Source organism: Panthera onca, chromosome A3 (assembly GCF_046562875.1).
Source record: "Panthera onca isolate mPanOnc1 chromosome A3, mPanOnc1 haplotype 2, whole genome shotgun sequence".
Lineage (NCBI taxonomy): Eukaryota > Metazoa > Chordata > Mammalia > Carnivora > Felidae > Panthera > Panthera onca.
Genome location: NC_138341.1, coordinates 20,437,650 through 20,462,700, shown reverse-complemented (window position 1 = coordinate 20,462,700; position 25,051 = coordinate 20,437,650). Strand labels below are relative to the sequence as shown.

Genomic DNA, 25,051 nt, shown 5'->3' with positions numbered 1-25,051 from the left:
ACATTTTTTTTCTTTTTTTAGAGGGGCAACCAAAGTTTCTTTTATTTTAATTTTTTTTTAAATTTACATCCAAATTAGTTAGCATATAGTGCAACAATGATTTCAGGAGTAGATTCCTTAGTGCTCCTTACCCATTTAGCCCATCCCCCCCCCCCCACAAACCCTCCAGTAACCCTCAGTTCTCCATGTTTATGAGTCTCTTCTGTTTTGTCCCTCTCGCTGTTTTTATATTATTTTTGTTTCGTCTTCTCACTACATTTAAAATTTTTTTGGAAAATAGTAATTTTGTGCAAAAAGTATATTAACATCAATGAATTTATCTTTTAAAAAGTTATTATGTTTTTAGTTTTGTAATGTTTATTTTTGAGAGAGAGAGAGAGGGAGAGACAGAGTGTGAGTTGGGGAGGGGCAGAGTGAGAGGGAGATACAGAATCCGAACCAGGCTCCAGGCTGTGAGCTATCAGCACAGAGCCCAATGCAGGGCTCGAACCCACAAACTGCGAGATCATAACCTGAGCTGAAGTCAGATGCTTAACTGGCTGAGCCTCCCAGATGCCCCTAAAACATTAATATGTTAAGCATTTCTTAATTTTATTTTCTAATATAGTAAATCCTTATAGCAATATATATTAAAGCTCTTTGGGGTCCTCAGTAATATGTGAGAATGTCAAAGGATCTTGAAACCAAAGAATCTGAAAACCTCACCCCAGAGAAACAGGCTCAGTAGATACTTGGTCTGCCTTCCAAAGATCAAAGAGTTTGAGAAGCCTGTTCTATAACACTCTCCATTATAGTGTACCCATGAACCACATGGGTTTGAACTGCATGAGTACATTTAGATGCTGATTTTTTACAGTACTGTAACAGAATTTTCTGTTCTTTGTGATTTTCTTAACATTTTTTTCTCTAGCTTATTTTATTATAAGAATACAGTATCTAATACATACAGTATACAAAATATATGTTAATTGACTATGATGTTGGTAAGGTTTTCGGTCAACAGTAGGCAATTAAGTTTTGGGGAATCAAAAGTTAAACGTGAATTTTTGACAGGGCAGTCAATGCCCCTAAAACTCCCCATTTCCTGCTTCAAGGGTCAGCTGTATATAGTTGGTATCTTAGGAGGCTGATGCCAGGTCCACCTACATTAGGCACCTCCCTCAGCCATTGCTAACCAATCCAAAGCCAAAGTTTGTCTGAGAGAGGTAATCAGTATCCTCACACTCAGTGGGGAATCAGGACACCAGTCTTGATATTCTTAACCAACTGAGCCACTCAGGTGCCCCTCCAGTCTTCATATTCTTAACCTCTCCCATAGTACCTAGTGTTTCGCTACTGTGCAGTTTTGACACTCAGGTGAGGCAAGATGAGACCCTGCCTTTCTGTTTCTCATTCCCAGCTCGTTCCCACTCTGGTGGAAGGACTTCCTTCTCCATATGTGGCAGGAATCTGTGCTCTCTGTGGCTTATTCTGTGGTCACTTCTCTAAAAGGCATTGTTTCTTTTTATGTAGAAAACCTAGTTTAGAATTTCTGAGAAACACCTCTTTATTTTTCAAAAAATTCTGGCTTTCAAGACTATTGTCTCACTGTGAACTTTTAAAAAGTCTAACCTGAAGTGCAAAGCCGAGCCATAATTTCTTTGTTTTAGCCAGAGTTCATCTTTCTCTTCCCTCGGGCAGTAAGCTTCAGTCTCATTGTCTGAGGTTGGCAGGATGGGGCGGGGGGGCGGGGGGGGGGGTGGGGGGAGAGGATGAGCTACCTGGAAGGGAAAGTACGTTGTTACCCAATAATTATGGATTGCAGGTGCTCATTAAGTTGAAGAAAAAGTTCAAAACACTGAGATCCAGGGTATCGAGTACAGCAAATCCGTGTGTGTATTGGAATAGGAGATTTACCACCAGGTGAGTTGGAGAAAAAACTCCATAGATTTCAAATATCTTTCTCAGCTCTGCATATGTACATGTATGTTGAATCATAGAGAATTCTTTAGATGCAATTTTAAAGTTCTCTTCTTTTACTTTCAAGAACTGAGGAAATAGGACAGATGGAAAAGCAAGGGGAAGGAAGTGTTTTTGAATGAAGCGCCATCAAGAGAAGGAAGAGTTCAGTAAATGGTCTGACTTCAAATTATATTTCATTTGATGTCAAATTATATTAAAATTATCAAATTTAAAATGGTACAGCTGAAGGGATAAACAAAGGCGTACCAGTATTATGTACTGCTTTCAGTGTACTTGGGAATGAAAAAAAGACTCCCCTCTCCTCAATTTATTTGCAAAATGTATATTTAGACAACTAAATATACAGTTATCTCTAGTGTTTGTTGAGTCAATACTTCTCTAGTTTAAAATTTTAATTGCAAATAGTATTATTAGCAATCAAATATTTACTGAACACCAACCATGAGTTGAGGATTGGGATGCTGTGGTCCTGGAGGGGAAGAAGGGTGAGAAGATGATGGCACGCTTACTTCATAAGTAGGACAGAGCCTCCCATGTCAGTGTTCAGTGGGCACTGGCCCTTCGTGAAGGGGGAAATCCAGGCACCTCTACTACTTATGGCGACACAGCTACATTTGTATCACACACCTACAATGTATGAAGTGCTTTACAAAACATAACACATTTCATCCTCACTACTCTCCTGCTAGGTAGAGATTATCATGCTTATGTAACATGTGAAAATCTGAGGCTTTGACGGGATAAAAGGTCCTCAGTCACACAGCTAGTCGGTAGCAGAGTTGGAGCGGAACCCCATTTCCTGAATCCTGGACCCAAGCCCACCGCTGCCTCCCTTCTGAGAAAGGGAGGGCAGGCCCCACCATGACCGTGGCCACCTGCTTGATTTTGCTCCTTTTCTGGCATTATGATCTCCTGGAGGAATCCCAGGCTCCTCCAGGGGAAAGAAGCTCTACAATTAGACTAAATATAGTCTGGGAGAGGCCGCATCTCATTGGGACTAATTATCCCATCACCCGTCAGAAGAACAAAGAGTGAAGACTTTTCAGGCCTCATCATTTCCATTCCTCTCCCTGGCTTGGGCTTTCATGGGATGGGCCTGGAGACAAATGTGAACAGAAGAGACATGCTGGTGGATTGAAGAATGTCTGGGCTGCCCAGGAAGTGCTTCCCTTTCTAGCATAATGCTGGCATTTAGAACTGGAAGGAAGCTGGCCTGATGAGAGATTTCTTGGTCCTGGAAATGCCTGGATGGGAGACGTGGGACAAGGAATGGCCCTCGGGACAGTACAACTTGACAGGCAGTCACATCATATATTGATAACCTACCTTGCAAAGTCCTCCTGTTCTTCCATCTAGCAAATGTTTACTGAGCACATGTGCGAGGCATGTGGGGAGTTTGTTAAATATCATGCTGTAAGGAAACCCGAAGAAACCCTCATTGAGTCCCTAAGAGGTGAATTCAAAACCAAAGTTAGAAAAACTCAAGGGGAGAAAGATACTTTGGTCAAGACATGTGCTTGTACCAGTAAGCTTTGGGGTTGAGTGTCATTACTGAAGACTAATATGTCAAGGGTAAGTTTAAGCCATGAAATACAGTCTCAGGAAGCTTTTGCTAAATTCTTGTTTACATCAAGGAGGTACCATAGCACACCTAGTACCAACCAGTAACACAAATGTTTAAAGTGAGGAATGATGCTTCATAGAACACACAATTCTGTTAGCCACAAGCATTACAAATAATTCTTATCAATTTGTCACTGGCTGTCATGGATGGCTGTGTGATAGAGGCATAACATCTGCAAGTAAGCCCAGATGAATTGTTTTATCAAAGAATCTGTAACAGCACATCTGTGACAAGTTCCAAGTAAAACACTGCATTGGAAAAAATGGTTGGCACGTTTCAGATCACATGTTTGCACGTTATAAAATCAAATCTCATTTCTTAGAAAAGGTACGTAGCTTGTTCAGCGTATGGGATGTGAAATACAGAGTTCAAAGGGTTCACATCATAGTTTGAATCATCATCTAACCAGAGGAGTGGGGACATGCGTGGTACTCACTCATGGCTATTCAGGCTTCATCAATAACAGTACTGATAATCCGCTAGGATAAGGTGAATGGAAATGGCAAGACAGTCTTGCATTTCATGTGTGCATCCTTCTTCCCTTCCCGATGCATATGCTGTTTCAACACAGGATTCTGCTGCAGAGCCCAGCTGTGAACGAGTCAGGAGCTCCCACCTCTACCCGAAAACCGGAGGAGAGGGAAGTAGGCTAGAACCCAACACAGTGCTTCTGGAAAGCACTTCAGAAGGCAAAGGAGCAAGCTGAGGTGAGGATCTAGGGCTTTTTTTTTTTTTTTTCAATATATGAAGTTTATTGTCAAATTGGTTTCCATACAACACCCAGTGCTCATCCCAAAAGGTGCCCTCCTCAATACCCATCACCCACCCTCCCCTCCCTCCCACCCCCCATCAACCCTCAGTTTGTTCTCAGTTTTTAAGGGTCTCTTATGCTTTGGCTCTCTTCCACTCTAACCTCTTTTTTTTTTTTTTTTCCTTCCCCTCCCCTATGGGTTTCTGTTAAGTTTCTCAGGATCCACATAAGAGTGAAACCATATGGTATCTGTCTTTCTCTGTATGGCTTATTTCACTTAGCATAACACTCTCCAGTTCCATCCACATTGCTACAAAGGGCCATATTTCATTCTTTCTCATTGCCACGTAGTACTCCATTGTGTATATAAACCACAATTTCTTTATCCATTCATCAGTTGATGGGATCTAGGGCTTTTTGAAGCTGAGAAGGTTAAGACTGGCCATCTCCATTCTTCCTGGGCTTGTTAACCCCTTAGTTCTTTGGTTTTTCTCCTCTCTCTCTCTCTCTCTCTCTCTCTCTCTCTCTCTGTGTGTGTGTGTGTGTGTGTGTGTGTGTGACCCACTCTTGCTCTCTCTCCTTCCTTCGTCTCTCCCTCTCCTTCTGGCTTCCTGTTATTTTGCCTCACTCTTCCTTATCCTCTGCTTTGTCCAGAATTGTATTGCTTTGCTGCACAGATATGAGAAAACTACCAGATCAAAAACCAGTCACTCTAGAAGTCTGGGCTGCCTTAAAGACCAAATTGGATTAAGTATGCCCAGACAAGCTTTTAAAACACTTTGAAAAAGAAAGAAAGCCAAATGAACTGAAAAGTTGGGTTCAGTGCCCTTGAGGTAATTTGGATAATTTGCATATCTTGGTGGGGTGTTCAAAGGGTAAAAAAGACAAGGCCTTTTCCAGGAATATTTGTTTGAAAACTTAATTATTTTATTTTTATTTTAGAGAGAGTGTGTGCACAGGAGCAGGGGAGAGGGGCAGAGGGAGAGAGAGAGAGAGAGGGAGAGAGAATCCCAAGCTGGCTCCATGCAGACACGGGCCTCAGTCCCACGATCCTGAGACCATGACCTGAGCTGAAACTAAGAGTCGATGCTCAACCAACTGAGCCACCCAGGTGCCCCAGAAAACTCATTTCGGTAAGAGAATCAGTCAAATATAACACACGGAATATAGTTATAGTGCTGAGTACTCTGTAAACAGATTCCCGGGTCCATTCTTTCTGTCCCTGAGAGGCTTATGCTTCTGGATTGAAAAACCCTAAGAACCTTCTCTAACACGGGCAAGTGTCATACAGCCTGGAACAGAAGGGCTAGTTTTTCTAAGACTTGGAAGGATGAAATGTGTTTCTCTCCCTTTATGGCCCAAAATAACTGATCGTGGACTAAGCAGGTCCCCTCTAGACCCTGGTTTCTCAACATTGGCATATTGAAGTTTCGGGTCAGCTAGTCTGTGCTAGGAGGTGTCCTGTGCATTGTAGCTCAGCAACCCTGACCTCCACCCACTACATGCCAGTAGCATGCCCCCCATCCCCAGGTTATGACAACAAACATCAAAAAATGGCTTCAGACTTTGCCAGATGTTGCCTGGGCACAAAACTGACCCCTGTTGAGAACCACTCCTTTAGGGAGGAGGATGGAATATTCTGTTCCAAAATATACATATAAGATATTAACTTTTAAAAAATGTTTCGGAAAAGAGGATATTTTAGAAGAAATATGATAATACCTTCATAGCTTCCAAGGCATGGCTCCAAGCTGTTATTTCTGCTAAATTATAAGCTTTCAAGGGCAAGAACAATATGCATTTTTCTTATTTATTGCCATAGTCCTAGGATCCGGTATAGTGCCGGGACATAGTAGGTGTTTAATAAGCATCTGGGGGATGAATGCATGACTTATTGAGCAAATGCCGCATGCCAAGCACTCTGACATGTTCACAACAACACTAATGGGATAGGCGTTAAAGTAAAACCCTATAATAGAGCAAATTCAGGTGTCGCATAATTGTTTTTCTCCTGGGTCCTGACCTTACCCCGGGCTCTTCTTTCAAACGGATGAGCTACAGTTCTTCCGACCTGCCCCTGTGGGAAGGGCCACAACTCCCTCCGGGGAAATGGGGAGGCAGAGAGTGAGTCTCTGTGTCTTTAGTGTTCTCCCAGCCAAATTTCCCTGGGTCCAAAAGACACTCTGGGCGCCAGCTGATGAGGACATTCCTGGAATTATTGCTCCTGTCCTGGGAACTTTAGCCAGACAGCCGCAGGACCCATCTCTGTCCCCATCAATATTTAAACCAGAGTAAACAGTACTCAGATGGCACCAAACCACGGCTGAGACTGGAAAGGACTTAGCTCCTGTCGCCAGGACCCCGGAATCCAAGTATTTCATTACTTTCTCGGAATTGTGCCCTTGCGTTTTACAAGCTTGACCTCTTTGTGACCTACTCGTCACCTTCTGGTGGGGTTTTACCGTATCATCCCTATGGTATGTGTGAGGAAACTGAGGCCCTGAGAGATTCAAATCACCAAGCTGCTGTGTGGTGACCCGAGATTCAGACCCGGCAAGGTTGGGCTGCCAGACAAGACGGAGCAGTGAGCACGTACGCTTCCCCAGGGGATCTGGCGATGGCCGTTCCTGCGTCCCATGTGTTCCCATTCCCTGCATGGTATGGGGTGGTGGGTCCTGTTGTCTATCGTGTGAGCTCGGGAGAGACAGATGGACGAGACCTGGCTGAGAGCCAATAGCCTCTGAGCCATGCCAGGCTGGAGTGCGGCAGACATACCAGGATGAACAGCAGGCAGGACCAGGCTGGCCTGGTAAGAACAGGCAGAGACAAAAATGCAGCGTCCATTGAGGGGAGGAGCAAGGTGAGGCAGAGCCCAGCTGAGGAGCTTGCTCGGCACTTCTGCCGCAGGCCGGACTGCGACGTGGACCCCTGCGTCCGAAAATGGGGGAGCAGGATGCCCGCTGTTAGATAAGCCAGGAGTCTTGGCAGCTGCCCTGCTAGGGAGCGTGACTGTTAATTACACGCACATACAGTTGTTCGCGGGGAGGAAGCTAGTGTTCTTTACACAGATCCTCTTATTTTTTAGGGCTCTTCCATTCTTTTTTTTTATTTTTTAAGTTTATTTATTTATTTTGAGAGAGAGAGAGAGAGAGAGCACAAGCAGGGGAAAGGCAGACAGAGAGGGAGAGAGAGAATCCTAAGCAAATTCCTGTCAGTGCAGAGCCTCACGTGGGGCTCGAACTCACGAGAGATCACGATCTGAGCCGAAACCAAGAGTCTGTTGCTTAGCAGACGGAGCTACCCAGGCGCCCCTAGAGCTCTCCGACTCCTTAAAAGGTGTTATGCTTGAGGCAGTTGTGTGGTCATCCGTCAGGCCGTGGATATGCATCGGTGAGTGGTGCCAGATACTACAGACCAGGAGCCTGGCTGGTTAGAGAAGCAAGCACACCACCGTTTCTAGCACAGATGGCTGAAGCCACGATGCTTTATTTAGGGGGAGCCATGGGACACATGACTCCATCTTCCTTGACTGGGAACCGCACTGCAGGGAGGAAGACAGGTCTGCTCTGGGAGATGGAGATGGAACAAAACAAGGAAATAGACCCGAAACACTGTCCAAATGAGCAGGTGGTCCCAGCTGTGAGCCAAGCAGGGTAGGTGCTTCCTGGAGAAGAAAGCAGGTCTGCTTGGCATGAAGAGACCAGAGTGGCAGATGGGGTGATGCCATGGGATGGAGCTCACTGTCTCTCCCCTGCCCCCAAAGGTGGGGCTGCTATGTGACAGCTGCACGGGCCTGACAGGACATCACTCTGGGCTCTCACAACCTTCACATCGCAATGTGCTCTCTTACTTCTGCAGGGGATATGATGTATGAGCAATTGTATGTACTACATCCCATTCCTTCATGGTGTGAACTCATGTCATGTATTACTGTTAAAATTATTTCCTATTATTTCATTAATCCAATTCTGTTGATGCAGGGGAACTCAAATGCTAGGTCTTCCATTCTCATGTATCCTTTAATGAGTGGAAAGTTAACAGTATATATATATTTTCTAATGTATTCAGGGGTGCCTGGGTGGCTCAGTCGTTTAACGGCTGACTCTTGATTTCAGCTCAGATCATGATCCCAGGGTTGTGAGATTGAGCCCCGTGTCCGGCTCTATGCTGGGCGGGGAGCCTGTTTGGGATTCTCTTTCTCCCTCTCCGTCTGCCCCTCTCCTACTCATTCTCTGTCTCTCTCAAAAAAATAGTGTGAACCCTAAATGTATGCATGCTTGTTTTCAGCAGAGGCACTTAGCTCTGAAGCTGTTATATTTCCCTTGGACTGGTTCGAGTCCTACAATTATTTCCCGGCACTGTTAAATTACATATGCCATCAGTGAGTCCACTGTGTCCTTGATTTGCTATAATGGTTAAGGAGGTGAGAAGTGTCAGGTAAGGGCTTTGTGGACAGGCAGGATTTTGTAATGGTGAAGTCTCACCTTCAGCGGGTTGTAACAGGTTGACTAATGGGCCCCTGAGATGTCCACACCCTAATCCATGGAAGTGGTGTTGCTTTACGTGACAGACAAAAGGGCAGACAGACTTTGCAAGTGTGATTAAGTTCAGGAGCTTGAGCTGGGGAAATGCTTCTGGATTATCTGGGTGGGCCCGATGCAATCCCAAGAGTCCTTGTAAGAGGGAGGTATGGGATCCAATGGGTAGAACACGATAGGATGATGGAAGCAGAGGGAAAAAGACAATGTGATGTGGGCCAAGGACTGAAGGTAGCCTCTAAAAGTTGGAAAGGCAGGGGCGCCTGGGTGGCGCAGTCGGTTAAGCGTCCGACTTCAGCCAGGTCACGATCTCGCGGTCTGTGAGTTCGAGCCCCGCGTCAGGCTCTGGGCTGATGGCTCGGAGCCTGGAGCCTGTTTCCGATTCTGTGTCTCCCTCTCTCTCTGCCCCTCCCCCGTTCATGCTCTGTCTCTCTCTGTCCCAAAAATAAATAAAAAACGTTGAAAAAAAAAAAATTTAAAAAAAAAAAATAAATAAAAAAAATAAAAGTTGGAAAGGCAATGAATCCTCTTTGAGAGCCCCCAGAAGAAAACAGCCGTGCAGACCTTGATCTTAGCCCTGTAGAACTCATTTTAGACATCTAACCCCTTGAACTAGATAATGATTATAAAATAATTTTGTGTTGTTTTAAGCCACCAAAGTTTTATGCTTTGTTATAGCAGCAATAGGAAACTGATGCGTGAATGTTTTCATCTCAACCCCGCAACAGGAAAATGTATGAATCCTTCTTCTGGTTCCACCTCTTCCATCTGGTTGTAGAGCAGGACTCGATTTGGAAAGAAGGAGGGAATAATGCAGCTGTGTAGGGAAGGAGGGTCACATAAGAGCAGGCATCTGATCTCCTTTTTCTGTAACTGCTAAGTAACATCACATCCTCTGCGTCCTGCCTTGCTTTGAAGTCTCTCCTCAGGAAACATGAAAGGGAGCCCCCCATGCCTCTGTGCCTCCAGCTGAGAGGTGCTGCATCGATCTGGAAAGACCAGACTGATCCGGAAAGACCAATCTAAACTAGTCCTGATATTGATTTCCTCGCAGCCAATTGAGGAATCTATAAGGAATAAATGAGCAAAGGAATATACACAAGGAATTCAATTAGTCACCAAGCACTTACTGAGCACTTTGGATTTGCCAAGAACTGCACTGATACCAGGGAGCCAAAGATAATGAAGCATAGTCCCTGACCTTGAGGAAAGGCAGATGTGTACACAATGAATTATAAAACCATACATAAAATTCTGTAGTAGAAGGATCAAACTTGCCTAGGAAGACGGGGCACAGGGACTAATCCCGATTAGCGGATTAGAGATAACTCCATTCGGGAAATATCTGATCTGGGCTTTGAAGGCTGTACAGGAATTTCACAGAGAAGAAGAAATCCGTGTTCCAGGCAGAGGAGAAAAGTCATGAAAACACATTATTTAGCAGCCTGCAGTCCTGCATCACCCTTCCCTCTTCTTTACTGTTACAAGCCCCTCATGTGGCTCCGCTAACAAAATAACAGTTTCATGGAGAAAGAGCGTAGGTAGGAGTCGTGTACAAAGGACCACGGAGACCAGAAATTGGCAATGTGGGGGTGGGGGGTGGGGACAGTTTCCTTCCAAACACAGAATTACTGGCCTCACATTAGCTGCACGCAGCCTCCTCTTGGTTCTTTTGGCTCCTCCAAATCCGCCACCGTGTCTTAGTCCCTATTCACACACAACCCACGGGGGGTGGAACATTTCACCCTTTATACCTCCGTGGAACCCACTGAATCACTGTTCAGAAATGCATTTTAAAAACTATGAGCACAAGAAATTTTACAGAAAGAACAGAATCTGGTAAAAGTGTATTTTGCATGTAGCATTTCAACTTCTCTGGCTCTTGTCAGAAAACGTATCAGCGTTAAAAACTAACAAAGTTAGAAAGCTCACTTATCAAAGTGAGATCCCTATCTTCCCACAGACACTAAGAGACAGGGGCTCTGACTTCAGGTGTTGGCCGGAACAAACAGCATATTCCTTGGGCAGCCTTGAGAGTTCTCAGGCAGGCACCTTAGGTGGGGCCTCTGGTCATCCCTAGGATGTGGCCTCAAGATGTTAGTGTGTTTGTTCGAGACTATGTTAGTGAGTTTGTTTGAGAGTTTCTAGGCCAACGTTGAGGCCTGGTTGAGAACAGGCTCAGAGGAGCCTGGCTGGAGTTTGGTCAAGGAGAGAATGTCACCACTCAGATGCTTGGCCTTGTACCTGATGACCTTCCAGGGCTTGTCCCTGTCTTCGAGACACTTGGGTCTAGTTGTTATTCTTGGGATCCCAAAGATAAACCTCTCAATAAAGCTTCCTAGTCTCCCAATACATTTTCCTTTATTTAAGCTAACTGGCTGGAGCCCACCCTCAACAGGAAGCAATCCCTAACCAAGACAGATCACATTACCTACGTCAGCACAGCCCCACACTTGTCATTTTTAAAGGTTAAATGGTCATTCCTTTTTGTTAATTTACCTTAGTTTGTTTTACAATGACTTAAGTCAATTCTAGTTGTTTTTTTTTTTTTAATGTTTGTTTTTTATTTATTTTGAGAGAGACAGAGAGCAAGCGAGCAGCGGAGGGGCAGAGAGAGAGAGAGGGAGAGAGAGGCTCCCAAGCAGGCTCTGCACTGCTAGCGCAGAGCCTGATACAGGGATTGATCTCATAAACTGTGAGATCATGACCTGAGCTAAAATCAAGAGTTGGATGCTTAACCAACTGAGCCACCCAAGCACCTTCATTTCTAGTTTATATATGTATATGTATTTTATTATTGTATTATTTTTTAATTTTTAATTTTTTTAAAATTTACATCCAAATTAGTTAGCATCTAGTGCAACAATGATTTCAGGAGTAGGTTCCTTGATGCCCCTGACCCATTTAGCCCATCCCCCCTCCCACCACCCCTCCAGGAACCCTCAGTTTGTTCTCCATATTTATGAGCCTCTTCTGTGTTGTCCCCCTCCCTGTTTTTATATTATTTTGCTTTCCTTCCCTTATGTTCATCTGTTTTGTCTCTTAAAGTCCTCATAAGTGAAGTCCTATGGTTTTTGTCTTTCTCTAACTGTCCTGTTTTTTTTTTAATGTTATTGCTAGAGCTACCATGAACATATGTTAAGAGTTACTTTTTCCTCCTGCTATAAAGTCAACAGGTGTACGGACTTTTGAGCTCCTGTCAGGCTGCCGCCAGATTCCTCTCCAGCTAGATTGCCACCAGCCCCGTTCCAGGGCGTCTGTTCTCCCACAGCCCCATCTAAACAGGGTTTCATTTTTATGGAGTTTGGTTTGTGTAATGGTACCTTGGAATTGCTTCATTAATATTTTAAAAATTCCTACTGAGGTCTGTGAGGATTAAATTCGGTAATATGCAGAGACACCCTAGCACAGAGCCTGGCAGGTAGGAAGCTATTATTACTGCTATTCACAGTTACTGAGTAAAAAAACGAAGTATTGACTTTATATATTCGTGTTTTTTCTTACGTATTTGTGTTGAGGGTTGTTTCTCTTCTTTTTTTTTTTTAATGTTTATTTATTATTTTTGAGACAGAGAGAGCATGAACAGGGGAGGGTCAGAGAAAGAGGGAGACACAGAATCCGAAACAGGCTCCAGGCTCTGAGCTGTCAGCACAGAGCCCGACGCAGGGCTTGAACTCACGGAGTGCGAGATCATGACCTGAGCCAAAGTCGGACGCTTAACCGACTGAGCCACCCAGGCGCCTCGGGTTGTTTCTCTTCTTATCTACACAGGCGTACCTTCTCAGTCTGTGTGCTGCCTCCTGGCTCAGGCCTCAGGCCACTTCTCTTTTCTCGACTTACTCAATAGTGATTTCATTCCGTCCCATGTCCTTACTACTCTCCAAATGCTGGCAATGGGCATTTGCCTCTCTAGCCCAGACCCCTCTCCTGTTCTCCACACACATCTAACCACCTGCTCAATGTCTCTGCTCAGACATGGCATCTCACACTTAGTAACTTCCAAAAGCTGAGCCGCTGCTCCCCACCAAAGCTCTTCCTCCCATGGCCCTTTTCCATCTCAGTGAATGGCAACCAAACCATTCTTGTGCTCGAGTTAAAAACTTTTGAGTCTTCCTTGACTCTGTTTTTTTTTCTCTCACTCATTCTCCACATCCCTGGCCTCCAAATCCTTTGGCCATTCTCTTCAAAATGTATCCAGAATCCAGCAACTTGTCGCCACCCTGGCCAGGACACCACCGTCTCTCACCTGGAAAAATCAGTCTTCCTACTTGTACACTCATGCACCCCCAGGATCTCAGCTTTGATCTTGGCTCTCCTCCCGCTATGGTCCTGCCTTCATGGTGAATGTACAATGGATGAAGGGGACACTGCTTAGAGTGACGAACCATTTGCAGAAGCTCTCCAGCAGGCTTCCCCTCACTTGGTCATCCCTAAACCAGTCATCAGCAAGAGGATCACTGCACTGACCTGGACTAATCAGGATCACCCCTGAGCAGTGCTGGGGACAGGGTTATCTTTTATGACAAGTAGATCCCTGAATAGCAGTGGGGCTCTGTTTGTTGAGGAAGAAATGGGGAACAGATATTGAGTAAATACCCAAACAGAGTCTGTCACAACGTGGGAGGTCAGAGAGTTGATAAGAGAATCCACTTACTTTTCTGAGCTGCTTAGTGTGGGTGGCCCCGGTTCCCCAGGCCTTGGCCATATACAGAGCATCAGAGGTCTGCTCCTGACCAAAGAGGGGATAAGGATGTGGCAGGGAACTTGGGTGTATTTCTGCCAACAGTAGGTTCCCACCTTTCTTGGGGGGTCCTTTAATTCAGGTCGATGGAAGAAGGTATATAATAGTGTTAGTATCCTCGGACTATGTGACAAATTGCCACACGCTGGGGCTTAAAACAACAGAAATTTATCCTCGCTCAGTTCTAGAGCCTGGGAGTCAGAAATCAGGGTGTTAGCAGGGCCAGGCTCTCCCAAGGCTCTAGGGGAAAAATCGGCACTGTCAGGGCAGAGCCCGATGCAGGGCTCAAACTCACAAACCGCGAGATCGTGACCTTAGCCGAAGTCAGATGCTTAATGGACCGAGCCCCAGGTACCTCCAAATAAGGTCAACTTTTAAGGTCTAGGGGTTAAGACTTCAACAAATCTTTCTGAGGAACATGAGTGAACCCATAAAACTTATATTTAGAGTATTAATTAGAACCTAATTTTTCTTCACTTCTTTCTTTCTGATCTGAATGCCCTTTCTTTTATTTTCTTGCCTGGTTAGAACCTCTAGGCATTTATAAATTTCCCTCTATGTACTGTACTAGCTGCAACCCATAAATTTTAGTATGTTGTACTAAAGTTTCTTTAGAAACTATTGTGTGTTAAGCCTTGACTTGAATTTGCTTTATCAGTATTAGTAACTGAAATTTCAAAGATAAATATGTATAAAATACATTCCTCATATTTATGTATGTGTGTATTTAAAAATTTTTTTAAATGTTTATTTATTTTAGAGAGAGAGAGAGAGAGAGAGAGAGAGAGACCACCAGCAGGGAAGGGGCAGAGAGAGAGGGAGACACAGAATCCAAAGCAGGCTCCAGGCTCTGAGCTGTCAGCACAGAGCCTGACGTGGGGCTCGAACTCATGGGCTGTGAGATCACGACCTGAGCCGAAGTCGACTGCTTAACCTATCGAGCCACCCAGGTGCCCCCTGTATGTATGTATTTATTTATTGAATGTTCCTTACTTTTCTTTTTTTTTTTTTTCACGTTTATTTATTTTTGAGACAGAGAGAGACAGAGCATGAACAGGGGAGAGGCAGAGAGAGAGGGAGACACAGAATCTGAAACAGGCTCCAGGCTCTGAGCGGTCAGCACAGAGCCCGACGCAGGGCTTGAACTCACAGATCATGAGATCATGACCTGAGCCGAAGTCGGACGCTTAACCGACCAAGCCACCCAGGCGCCCCTGTTCTTACTTTTCAAGAGTAAGAGTTGTTTACTGAAAGTTTAGTAAACTAGTAGCCATGAACTGAGAGTTATATTGTTTATAGAGAGAGCATAAAGACGTTGTGTATTAACGTCCTCTCTTTTCTTTTGGTTGTTCATGCCTGGATTATGTCTTTCCCATTGGTGCTAACAGGGCCAAAGCTTGATCCCACTGCATGTATCCTGTCAGTACCCAGATTATAGACCCTGAGCTTAGGGGGAAGCAGCCGCAACAGACCATGTAATCTTAACACTATATATGAAATTTGCATTTTTCATTTCAGTGACCACTCTTTTATCTGCAAGTCAGCAACTTTTTGGCTTCTTACTCGTCTTCATTTTGCAGAACCATTTTTAAGACTCATGGGTAGAATTAACTCAATGATAGAGGGTTTATATTCTTTTTTTTTTTTTTTGTAAGTTTATTTGTTTATTTTGAGAGAAAGAAGGAGAGAAAGTGCAATTGGGGGAAGGGCAGAGAGAGGAGACAGAGAATCCCAAGCAGGATCCACACGGTCAGTGCAGAGCCTGATGCTGGGTTTGAACTCACGAATCCTGACATCATGACCTGAGCCAAAGTCAGATGCTTAACCAACGGAGCCACCCAGGCGCCCCTAGTGTTTATATTCTCCAGCTTCCTAGGGATTGGAAGAGCCAAAGGCCGTAAAGGGAAGCTTCACAACGGCATCGTATCTTCCATCATTTCCCTTGGAAAAAGATGCTTTTCTTCACCTTCCCCCAGCTTTCTTCTCCACAGCACCCAACATCTCTGTGGCTCTGATGCTCTTCCAGGTCACAGGAATTCCCCTGTGTACCCCACGTGGGCTCCCCGTCTCCAGCCAAGTCCTCTGAATCTCTAATTACATCCCGGGGACCGGCATTCTCCTGCCCTCTCTCCCCAAGGAAAGATGTCTCTGCTGTCTCACTGAGCTCCCTGCGGGGAAACCAACTCTCAGGTGAGTGTTTCTCTGACTGCGTTTCCTGGCATAGCAACACCACTTCATGCGAGTTCACCCGGGAGTGACCAGCCCCTGGCGTTTCCACCAGGAGGACTTATAGAGTGTTATCACAGCTCCCCTCACCTCACAGGCTGTGAAAGGAGGTTGGCATTTTCAGCCCCGCTTCTCCTTCCATCTACGAACAGGCAGAGAGTGGAAATCTGCCACTGGGAGTAGACCTTGGGATGGGGCCTGAATGTACTCATGGGAGAGCTCAACCAGAATTAGTCCAAATAAAAAGTCAGACTGTCAGCGCTTCCCACCACCCTGCCCAGGGTCATCTGCCCCCTGCGGTGGGCAGAGCTTCTCCCAGCCTGCTGCTTGAACAGCTGCTAAGGGGCTGGTCTCCCTCACCTACCCCTGCAGGAGACCATTAGCAAGCTGCTGGGAGCTGGGGCTCCGGTTGCTGAGAACAGGCTGGGCTCAGAGCTGCCAGCCAGCCCATCGATCATGGATTTCACCGGGATGCTTTCTGACCTTTCAAGGTTAGTGAAGACTCAGCAGTCACATACCGTTCTGTGATTAAATGTCTCAATCCTGAGCACGGTCTATTATTTCGCAATTCAGAGAAGAAAAGGGACAGTACTTATTAGCAAGGTGGTTTTTAGTGACAGCAACACGATGACACGGTTTAAAAGGTTTTAAAGAGACAAAGATGGTTACAACTCTCACAAGTTCTATTTTTTGCATATTGTTTTGTTTTTTTATATTTGTGTAGCTATGCTGATATTTTCTGCACTTAATAGCACATATTTTTGGTTGAAGTATAGTTGACACGCAACGTTACGTTAGTTTCAGGTATACAGCGTGGTGATTTGACATCTCTATACGTTATTCAGGCTCATCACAAGGGTAACTACCATCTGTCACCATGCAACACCATTACTACGTCATTGACTAAATTCCCTATGCTGTACCTTTCACCCACGTGACTTATTCACTCCGTAACTGGAAACTTGTATCTCCCACTCCCCTTCACCCGTTTTGCCCATCCTCCTCACCACCGCCCCCCCCGCCCCCCCCGCCCCTCTGGCAACTACCAGTTTGTTCTATTTATGGGTCTGTTTCTGCTCTTTTTTTTATTCCTGTTTTTCTTCCCATTTGTTTGTTTAGTTGTTTCATTAAGCATTTTTTTTAATGTTTATTTATTTTTGAGAAAGAGAGAGACAGAGCACAAATGGGGGAGGAGCAGAGAGAGAGGGAGACACAGAGTCTGAAGCAGGCTCCAGGCTCTAACCTTGAACCCACGAGCCGTGAGATCGTGACCTGAGGTGAAGTCGGACGCTTAACCGACCGAGCCACCCAGGTGCCCCTAGTTGTTTTGTTTCTTAGATTCCACCTATAAGTGTAATTGTGTGGCATCTGTCTTTCTCTGATGTATTTCACTTAGCGTAACACCCATTAGGTCCATCTATGTTGGTAAGATCTCATTCTTTTTTTTTTTCTCATTCATTTTTATGGCTAATATTCCATTGTATATATACACTGCCTCTTCTTTTTCCATTCATCTATTGATATGCTTAGGTTGCTTCCATATCTTGGCTGATGTAAGTAATGCTGCAAATGGGGGTGCATATCTTTTCAAATTAATGTTTTTGTTTTCTTTGGGTAAATGTCCAGTAGTGGCATTATTGGATCATATGGTATTTCTATTTTTAACTTTTTGAGGAACTTCCATATTGTTTTCCACAGTGGCTACACCAGTTTATATTCCCACCAACAGTGCATGAAGGTTCTTTTTAAAGATTGGATTATTTGTTTTTCTGATGTTGAGTTGTGTAAATTCTTTATATATTTTGGATATTAACTCCTTATTGGACATATCATTGCAAATATCTTCTCCCATTTCATAGGTTGCCTTTTAGTTTTGTTGATTGTTCTCTTTGCTGTGCAAAAGCTTTTTATTTTGGTGTAGTCCCAATAGTTTATTTTTGCTTTTGTTTCCCTTGCCTGAGGAGACATAGCTAGAAAATGTTGCTAAGGTCGATATCAGAGAGATTAGTGCCTATGGTTTCTTAATAACACATACTATTTAATAAGTATTTCCCTACGTTTCTAAACAATCTTTATAGTAGTTTCAAAGACTGCCTAATCCATTGAATTGATTGCATCACAGATGACATATCACTTCCTTACTCGTTGCATGTATAGGTTTTTGCAAAGGTCATGTAGTTGAAGAAAGTGCCAGAGAATGCAGTACTCATTAGTGGGGTGGGAAGGGGGACCACGGTGAAGGTGCTGGTACCCACTGCCACATGAAGGCAATGGGTACCTTGGGGTGGGCTTATAACAGGACAGAAACAAACCATTCACCTATTTTGCGCGAGACTAGCCCTGCTTCTATGTACATCAACTCACACTTCATCTTAAAAACAAAAAACAAAAAACAAAACCCAAACCAAAAATCTTACATAAGAAAAAAAGTGTTGAGGCATGTGTCATTTTTAGTATTGCAGGAATCACATGGTATCCCATCAAGGTCCAAAAGCCAGAGCCCACTGGTCAGCACGTGGTAGAACTTCTGTTAGGTTCCAGGACTAGCATGGCTGCTGCTGGGCTTTGTGGAGTGGGTAGTGTACAGACTTCCTGCTCCTCCCATCCTTTATGCCATAGCTATGGCCCCTGGGCCCTGCCCAACCGCCTGGGAACATCCCACTGCTGGTCCAGGGAGAGCTGATTAGCCTTAGGCATAGACATAGGAATCGCCTGGGGGAGGGGTACTGAAAGTAGAGATTCTTAGCACGCCCCACCCATCCCCCCTCCCCATGCCATGCATGGCTCCCCATGCCATGAAGGTCCAGAGATCTGGGACGGGGCCTAGGAGTTAGCATTTTGACAAGTATGCTAATTACCCTGATACAATGAGCAACTGTGAGACACACAACCTCCGGACATAGCTTAGGACTTGTAGTCAAGGCTACTTTCTGGCTGGAAGGTGCTCCTGATGCTATTGCTGGGTCCCCACCAGTGTACCCTGCCCAATTCTTGGGGAACGGGGCTTCTGTGTGACTGCCCCATGCCTCCCAGATTCTGGCTGGGCCCAAGTACTGGCTCATGAACCACCATGACCCTGGCCACTTTGCATCCTTATACTGCCTGGCTGTCGGGGAACTCACCAGGTGGCTACTTGGAGTGACACCCACCAACCTGCACGCTCTCCTATCTTGTCAATGTCTCCCCACCCTGTACTCTATGGGCCTTCTCTCACCTGCTACCAGGCCCACCCCAGGAGCCACGTCCTCCCCACCCTCCAAACACATCTTATCTCCAGTTGTACTTCTCCTCAGCCAGCCCATCCGCCTGTGAAAGCATTGCTCTCCAGTCAGAACGCAGACATCCCAGGAGCTCTTATGGATGCCTTGTTTGGCAGCTACTCAGTCTCCTGTCAGCTCCCATGTTTTCAGCCTTTCTGAAAAACAACACGTGTGCTCACCCTCAGTCATTTGGGTCCTTCATGAATCATCTCCAAAACAACACCTTTCCCAACCTCCACCGTGCCCTGGTCCGTACTCTGATCTAGGACATTATGATATCTCTGGGCTCAAGAAGTCCTCTCAACCATCAGCTCTTTGACATTTACAAACGGATGAACATGAGGCCAAATATGGACAGTTACTGTTGGAGTCAGTCAGTCAAACCAAATAAATGTGATATATGTAATGAGGCCTCCTAATTATCCTGCTTTATAGTATTTAATCATGAATAATAGTAAGCAGTAAACTCTAGTTATAGTGCTGTATTGCTGATGACTCAGATATGCATTTGTAAATTAGACCGGACCTCTGACTCATCAACCAATAATAAAGTATGAACGTGTACTTCGTTGCATGTGCCTGCAATGGGCTTCTTTCACCACTAGAAGGCAAAGGTGCAGTGTTTCTGCCTCTTTGTTTTTCTGGTAGCTTAAAGCTCTGTGGGAAGGTGCCAGAGAGGCCAAGGGTTGCTAGACTCCTGAAATCCAGAAGAGGGTGGAGGCAGGGGGGCCACTGAGGTGGGAAAAGGAGGAAATCGACATTTACTGAGAGTTCACTGCGCGCTAGACTCTGCGTTGGTCATTCATGCATACGTTTATCGTTTAGTCCTTTCAGCCACTCAATTTACAGATGAGGAAACTGAGAATCAGGGGGACAGAATGACCTGCCCAAGCTAACAGAGCCAACTCTAGTGGGAGCACAGATTTAAACAGAAGCCTGTCTTGGTTCCAAAGCCTGTGTGCTTTGAGCCATAAATAACACCAGAAAGGGAAGGCTAGGGTGCCCCCTCACAACTGGGCTTTATTTTTAGGACTGACCTGTTCTTATCACCTGTGCTCAAACCACAGCTGTCTGTGAACTTCCTGCTTCACACAGCTGTGTGTGTGCGTTTGCCTCCAGAAATGGTGCCTTGGAAGCCTGGAATGGCTCCTTTCTTTCCTGAAACTGAAATAATCAAGTATCCTTCTAGGGTCAGGCCTTGAATCCTAAAAGACCGACCGGACATCCTAGCCTAGGGCTCTAGAAATGGGTGTGAGCAGCTGCCATCAGTCCTGCCCAGGCAAGGTGCTGGCACCCGGGCCTCCTTGTTCTGACCTTCCGCACGTCCAGTGCCACCGATTTTGGTCAAAGTTGTATTGATCTACTTTTATTCAGTTATGTGTATCGTTTTGAAGAATACACCATGAACAGTTCTACTCCTGGGTACATGCACAGAAGAAATGAAAACCGGGACTACAGATATCTGTACCCCAGAGTTCACAGTGGTGTTATTCACAGGAGCCCAGTGGTGGAGTCAGCCCGTGTGTCCACTCACTGATGAATGGGTAGACAAAATGTGTACACATACAATGGAATATTATTCGGCCGTAAAAAGGACAGAAATCCTGGCATAGGCTATAACATGGATGAACCTTGAAGACATTATGCTAAGTGAAAGAAGCCGGTCACAAAAAAGATAAACCTCGTATGGTTTCCCCAGTAGGAGGCACCTAGAGTAATCAAATTCAGAGAGACAGAAAGTAGAGCAGTGGTTATCAGGAGCTGGGATGGAGGGGAAAATGGAAGAGTGGTGTTTAATGGGTACAGATGGTTTCAGTTGGGGATGATGGAAAAGTTCTGGAAGTGGGTGGTGGTGATGATTGCACAAGGATGTAAATTATTTAATGCCACAGAACGGTACCTGGTAAAATGGCTAAGATGGCAAATTTAATGTCATGTACAATTTACTATAATTTTTAAAATTGTGCCGAATATTTCACTGAAAATCTCAGTCCAAAGCTGTTGGTGTCCTGTCCCTTAAAGGAGCCTTGTTTCCCACCAATCGCAGCCAAAGGTGTGCATCCCCGGGCATAAAGGAAGGCCCTGTTGTCTGGCTTGGCAAATAGGGGACCCCAGAGAAGGCTGACCCCCTGTACCATGCCCTTGAACGCTCTTGAGATGCCCTCACGTCCCAGCCTCCCGTCAGACTGTGCCAGTGCCCAACCTGGATAATGACCATCCCAGGCTGTTTCTGCTGCAGCCGTGGCCTTGCTGGAGAAAAGCCATGTGCCAGGCAGTTGTCCTTGCGATTCAGGCTCTAACTCAGTGGGGACCTCCCTGTTGCTCAGAAATCCTATGTTTTCCAGCTCAAGTGCTATCAGTAGCTCATTCTCCACCATGACTCTTCCAAATTCTTTCTTTCATTAAGCTTTAAGTTTTTCAACATCCCCACAAAGCCTGAAGCAAGATCTCTCACTTTTCTCTGTCACTGACTTTATGTTCTTCTCCATCTTGTCTCCTCCCTTTCTGTTTTGCTTGGAGCTGATGCCCCAGGAGGATGAGGGCCTTCCGTGGCCTGCTAATTCCCTATTATAACTCAGCATCAATGATTTTAGATATTGCGTTGTTTTTTTTTTTAATTTTTAATGTTTATTTTTGAGAGAGAGAGACACACACACACAAACAGAATGAGCGGGCAAGGGGAAGAGAGAGAGGGAGACACAGAATCCAAAGCAGGTTCCAGGCTCCGAGCTGTCGGCACAGAGCCCGACGCGGGGCTGGAACTCACGAGATCATGACCTGAGCTGAAGTCGGATGCTTAACCGACTGAGCCACCCAGGCGCCCCTGGATATTGTGGTTCTGAGTAAGGTTTGCCCGAGGGAAGTTTCTGTCATTAAAAAAACAAAAAACAACAAACAACTGTCTTTAAACAGCACTGACTTGGAGGACCAAGTACTTGTTTTCTGCTACAGCTGACTTCACCACTGCCCAGTCCCCTGTTCTCCAGGGCAGTGAGGCTCCGTCGCCCTTTTTCACCATCTCTTACCTACAAACACGTTCAAAGGTATACACCCTAAAACCCATTTTCCCTTGACCCTGAACCCCCTTCAGCTTGCCACCCAGCCCTCCTCTCCTTACTGCCAAACGTAATGAAAAAGTTAAGAAAGCCTGTCCCCATTTTGTGACCGTGCTTTCAGCTTCTCACAGCCTGGCTTCTGCCCGCCCTCAACTCTTCTTTTTTTTTTTTTTTTTTTTTTTTTTTTTTTAATTTTTTTTTTTTTTCAACATTTATTTATTTTTGGGACAGAGAGAGACAGAGCATGAACGGGGGAGGGGCAGAGAGAGAGGGAGACACAGAATCGGAAACAGGCTCCAGGCTCTGAGCCATCAGCCCAGAGCCTGACGCGGGGCTCGAACTCACGGACTGCGAGATCGTGACCTGGCTGAAGTCGGACGCCCAACCGACTGCGCCACCCAGGCGCCCCTCAACTCTTCTTCTGAGACCACCGCCCCTGCCTCGCCCTGCACAGGACAGTCGCCACTTTCCATCCAAGCCTCGGGACCCTGCTCTCCTCTGCACTCTCAGTTCCGCCACTTTTCCGTCATTTGCTTCCTCTCCTCTGATGTCAACAGATCGTGCCATGACTTTCTGCCTTCAGCCCTCTTGTCGGACACTTCTGCCTCTGCAGCTACAGCCTTTGAATGGCCGGCTCTCCCGCGAAGTCCTGCCTGGTCGCTCAAGCCTCTGGCTGGACTGGGCCACTTGCACTGAACTCACTGCTTCCCATGCTAACCCTTCGCTTTCACCTCCTCATCCAGCCCGTTTCCTGTCCCCATTACCAGCATGCCCAGGGCTCTGTCTCAGGGGGCTTTAGCCCCGGAATCATCTACGACTCCTTCCTCCCACCCGACACCAGTCAATCACCAAACCCTATCAGTTCTGCCTCTGTGACCTTCCTCCCATCTTTTCCTTTCTGCTCACCTGCAGACACCCCCGCTGTATCAAGCTCTCTTGGCTCCTCCCTAGCCAGGCCACTCCTTCCTGTCTTCCCCACTCTGTCTCCAAGGTCCTGTCACTGTGCCTTATTCTTTTTTCTCTCTTTTTATTTTATTTTATTTTTTTTCTCAAAGAATTATTTATTTATTTTTAACTTTTTTTTTCAATATATGAAATTTATTGTCAAATTGGTTTCCATACAACACCCAGTGCTCATCCCAAAAGGTGCCCTCAATACCCATCACCTCCCCTCCCCTCCCTCCCACCCCCCATCAACCCTCAGTTTGTATTTCTCTCTTTTTAAAAACTATTTATTTTGAGTGAGTGAGAGAGAGAGAGAGAGAGGGAATCCCGAGCAGCCTCCACGCTGTCAGCACAGAACCTGACGTGAGGCTTGATCCCATGAATATGAGATCATGACCTGAGCTGAAATCAAGAGTCTGATGCTTAACTGACTGAGCCACCCAGTATTTGAAAGCACAGCCCAGCAGACCACTGGAGCTATGAACCCTTCCTGGCTCCACTCCCCCTTCCCACCAAATCTCTCCCAGCCCTCGCTCTGCATGCTCTGGACCAGCCTCACCAGACCGCTCACCGCTGCCCAAGTGCACCAGGGGCTTCCCCACCTCTGCCATCTGGCTTCCACCGGCTCCACAGCCTGAAACACCTCCTCAGGGGTCATCTCCGACAAAACCCGTCCTTTAAGGGCCAGGCAAGTGATCCTTCTGGCCGGACATGGTCTCTTCCTCCTCCTGACTTTGGTAGCACTGGTTCCCCCACTTTTAAGTGTTCTGCCTTGTGGGATAATCCTCTCTGTCTCTCTGTGTCTGTGTCTCTCTCTCTCTCTTCTCCCCATCCCCCACCCCGTGCTGGGATGCCAGCTCCTTGCAGCAGAAACCCTGTCTTAGTCATCTTTGTGTCCTCTTCAGCGTCTTATGCAAAGTAGATGCTCAAAACTACTGGTTAGTTTGAATGAAGAAGATGATCTTAACTTCAGATGGGGGTGGGGGGGTGAGGCGATGTCACTTCTGTCCGTGCCTCTCTCTGGTTTCCACCAACAAAACACTTGGTCAGGTCACCTCTCGGGCAGTGCCGTTTCCTTGTTCTCTGGTCTCCTGCCACAACCATCTTGGCACAACGTGGGGCACCTCAGGGTCTCTCACCGTGGCCTTGTTCTACTTTCTTCCTTTGATGGAGTTACAGAGAGTCTAAATTACCCTTTGCTAGCTTGCCCCTCTTCCTGGTCAGCCCCTCTGCGTCCCTGGTGGGTCTCCTGGATGCTATCAGGAGGGGCCTGTGCCTCTGTCAGGGCTTCTGCGGCGTGGAAGGCCCCAGGCCACTCCCAGAGCACACGTGGTGGGCTTTCTCTTGTTCCCACAGGAACACCTGGTTACTCACCAGGGTGAAGAGCAGGGACAATGAAGTTTTAAAAAACTTTACTATAAAGGCAGCATATAAGGAAGAAGAAAAACCTTCACTATGATCTCAGCTCTTTTATACAACGATTTTCACGTTTGCATGTTTCTTTCTGGCAGGGTCCATTTTTATACAGCTCCGGAAATAATATATATTTAATATATATTATATATATATTACATAATATATATAATATATATTAAATGTGTATATATATTACATAATATATATAATATATATTAAATGTGTATATATATATATATATATATATATCATATTCCCCTAATTAGGGAATCCTGAACACTTCCCTGTGATTCTACACCTTTCAGAATATTTCTTGTAATGGCTATATAATATTGCCCAGGCAATAATTTATCTTTTTATTGCATATTCAGATTGGTGCTGAATTTTTTTTTTTGACATTGGTGGTGATGCATATAGCTTTTATCGTATGTTTAATTATTTCCTTGGGATAAATTCCCAAGGATGGGATGATAAAGTCAAAGAACAAACATTTTTATGACTCTTGATTCTTATTCCCATTTGCATTCCAAGA

The 25,051-nt window shown here is 45.5% G+C and overlaps 1 long non-coding RNA gene across 1 annotated transcript; it reads left to right on the top strand.

Annotated features, from left to right (window-relative positions):
* The first annotated feature begins 1,767 nt into the window (after positions 1-1,767).
* Positions 1,768-16,780, top strand: LOC132677843 (uncharacterized). Its single transcript, XR_013554438.1, has 4 exons — positions 1,768-1,902; positions 2,027-2,108; positions 4,158-4,293; positions 15,754-16,780. It is a non-coding gene; the product is annotated as an uncharacterized LOC132677843 (long non-coding RNA).
* Positions 16,781-25,051: the final 8,271 nt, after the last annotated feature.